The following is a 3,729-nucleotide window of genomic DNA, read 5'->3' as shown; positions in this document are numbered from 1 at the left end:
AGCATTGGACAAAATTCAGCACACATTCATGATAAAAAACCCCTACAGAAAATGGAAATAGGTGGTCTTTATCTCAACCTGATAAAGGCTATCTATGAAAAACCAACAGCCAACATCATACGCAATGGTCAAAAACTGAAAACCTCGATAAAATCAGGAACAAGACAAGGATGTCCACTATCACCACTCCTGTTCAACATAGTTCTGGAAAGATTAAGCATAGCAATTAGATTAGAGAAGAAATAAATGGAATAATGATAGGAAAGGAAAGAGTTAAACTGCCATTATTTGCTGACGATATGATACTCTACATAGACGACCCAAAAAACTCCACCAAACGACTTCAACACTCAAAAATCAATAGCCTTCTTGTACATAAATAACAGACTCACTGAGAGAGAAATTAGGGAAACAATTCCTTTCACAATAGCATTAAAAAAAAAAGAATTATCTAGGACTCAATCTAATGAAGGAAGTAAAAGACCTCTACTTTGAAAACCACAGCACTCTGAAAAAAAGAGATTGAAGAGGCTATAAGAAAATGGGAAGACACCCCTTGTTACTGGGTAGGAAGAATCAACACAGTGAAAATGGCCATACTTCCGAAACTGCTATAGACATTCAATGGAATCCCAATTAAAATCCCAATAGTATGTTTCACAGAACTAGAGGAAACAATCCAAAAATTCATTTGGAACCTGAAGAGACCTAGAATAGCAAAAGCCATTCTAGGCAACAAAGACATGACAGGGGGTATCACAATCCCTAACTTCAAACTATATTACAAAACCACTGTAAAAACAAACAAACAAAACCAGCATGGTACTAGCAAAGAAACAGACTGAGGATCAGTGGAATAGATTAGAAGATACAGAAACAACTCCAGTCATATTCAGCTATCTCATCTTTGACAAAGAAGCCAACCATCCTCACTGGAGGAAAGACAGCCTCTTTAATAAATGGGGCTGGAAAAACTGGCTTTCAACTTGCCAAAGATTAAAACTAGATCCCTATCTTTCATTATGAACTAAACTAAAATTGAAGTGGATTAAAGATCTAAATATTAAAACAGAAACACTAAACTTACTGGAAGATAAATTAGGTAGAACTCTTGAAGACACTGGCATAGGAAAGACTATAAACAAAATCTCAGCACAGGAACTAGCACAAAGTATCAACAACTCAGATCTCATCTTATTCAAAAGCTTTTGCACTGCAAGAGAAACCACTGACAGAGCTATGAGACAACCTCAACTTGGGAAAGAAATTTTATCTTCTGTTCCTAGGACAAAGAACTACTATCCAGAATGTATAAATAACTTAAAAATTAGACCCCCCCAAATATAAAAACCCAATTCAAAAATGGGCATCTGAAATGAACAGAAATTTCTTAGAGAAGTAAAAGCAGCAAATAAACATATGAAAAAATGCTCAACATCACTGGTCATTCAAGAGATGAAGATGAAAACACTGAGATTCCACCTTACCCCAGAAAGAATGGCTGCTATCAAAAAATCAACTGATAACAAATGTTGGTGGGGTTGTGGGGAAGAAGGAACCCTGCTCCATTGGTGGGAGTGCAGACTGGTGCAATCACTGTGGAAATCAGTATGGAGATACTTCAAAAAACTAGGATTTAGAGGTTCCATTTGACTAAACTATTCCCCTGCAGATTATCTTTACAAAAGAATTAAAAGTATTTTGCCAGGCATGGTGGCATATGCCTACAATCCCAGCACTCAGGAGGATGAGGCAGGAGGATTTCTATGAGTTCAAGACCAGCCTGGGCTTACACAGTGAGTTCCAGAGCAGTCTGAACTACATAGTGAGACCTTGTCTCAAAACAACAACAACAAAAAAGAATTAAAAGCTTCTTACCACAGTGATATATGCACACCCGTGTTTATAGTGGCACAGTTTGTAATAGCTAATGCTTGGAAACAGCCCAATTGCCCAACAACTGGTAACTGGATAAAGAAGATGTATTATTTTTTTCTAAAATGGAGTACTACTCAGCCATAAGGAGGAGGAATCTAGATCTAAGCCATGCTACTCTACCTGTAGCCCCTAAAAGACCCGTGTGCATCCCTGGATGCAGAATGCATTTATCCTGTCTCTAAGAGTTGCCAACATCCTAACAGTTTCAGCACTGCTGAAAGTTCAAGTTCAAAGTCACCTCTGAGATTTAAGGCGAACACTAGCTGTGAGACCCTGAAAAAATGAAAGAAAAAAAAAAAGATTTAAACACTGCTGACATTAAAGGCACAGTATAAACATTCCCATTTCAAAAGGTACAAGTAGGGGCATAGAAAAGAACGGGACCAAAGCAAGACCCAGATCAAGCAGAGCAAACACTAATCCCCATATTTCCACGTGCAGCACCCAGCCGTCAGAGGTGAGATGTGGACTCTGAAGACCTTGGTGGCCCCACCCCGATGGCACTACCCGTAGTTGTGCTCCTCCTGGCCGCTCTCTTCTTGGGCTGGCTCTACTTTCTTCCTGCAGCTTTCCTCAGACAGTCCACATCCCTGGATTTTCTAACATCCCGAGGTCTCCAGTGCCCTGACCGCTTCACACTCACAGCTTCACACACTCAGGGGCACACTGCCCGGCCTCCCAGGCCTTCTTCTGAGATCTGGGTGGAAGCCCTTCTCGCCCCACAGCTCCTGCCCTCTGCGTGCACCTAAAACCAGCACCACACGGGCGGAGCCAAGGTCTGCGGCCCGCTGGAGCTTCCTCCATCAGAGCTGTGAAGGTCTTTGAGGGCAGAGTGCTACACACTGAACGCCCGGGAACCAACTCCCTTGGAGACTGAGCATGGTGCCCTGAAGCTCTCTTCTCAGAGCAGCCTTTCACGTTGGTGATTTTAACCTACAAAGGTTGGAGCCTTGCTTTCTCACATTCCCTAAAAGCATTTTTCCTATTGTCATGTTCCAAAGTACTTTGCTTCTTTTTAGTGCTAATCTTTTAAGCAACCAAGTTTTCTGTGCTCTGTGCTCTTTGTGGGCTCCAACTTTACCAGAGCTTCCTTACTGGCCAAACTCAGAGCTTTTAACATTCTGCTGGGCTTTTGCTCTTGATTCACAGAGTAGAGCTAGCTAAAAACCCCCAACAGTACCCAAACCACAGCCTAAATGTTTGGATGCCTTAAGGTTTCATCCACCAGATTAATTAGTCTGCTGCCCTAATCTCAGTCGCTGACAAAATCCCTGGAGATCAGCAAAATGTTGACAAATCTTCTGTCAGTGCAAAACAAACATGGCCAGGAGTCCACCTGCCAGTGGGATCCTCTTTCCCACGAAAATCTTCTGTGCTTTGTCTTTCATAGCTGCATTTCCATCAGCGTTCTGGTCTTCTGAGCTCTGAGCAGAGTCTCCCGTCAAGCTCGGCTCGCAGCAATCTCCAAACCAATCCACAGTCTTCCCATAAGCCAGTTCCAAAGGCTTCTGAACCATGTAGTCAGGTGGTGTCACAGCAACAGCCCTACTTCTGTACACCAAAACATGGCTTCATTACTTTCTTGCCCCTAGGACATAATACCTGACACCGACAACTCGAAGGAGGAAAGGTTTATTTTGGCTACAGCTTGTAGAGGTTTCGTTCTCTAGTTGGCTGGCTCCAAGGTGGGGTGGCATGGCGGAGGGGCCTGGACGAGGAGAATTGGTTCTGGCCTGTCAGTAAAGCAGAGAGAGAGAGAGAGAGAGAGAGAGAGAGAGAGAGAGAGGGAGA

Source organism: Fukomys damarensis, unplaced genomic scaffold (assembly GCF_012274545.1).
Source record: "Fukomys damarensis isolate Sample0158 unplaced genomic scaffold, DMR_v1.0_HiC HiC_scaffold_3, whole genome shotgun sequence".
Taxonomy (NCBI): Eukaryota; Metazoa; Chordata; class Mammalia; order Rodentia; family Bathyergidae; genus Fukomys; species Fukomys damarensis.
The sequence above is the reverse complement of the archived record's forward strand: the minus strand, read 5'-3'. Positions refer to the sequence as shown.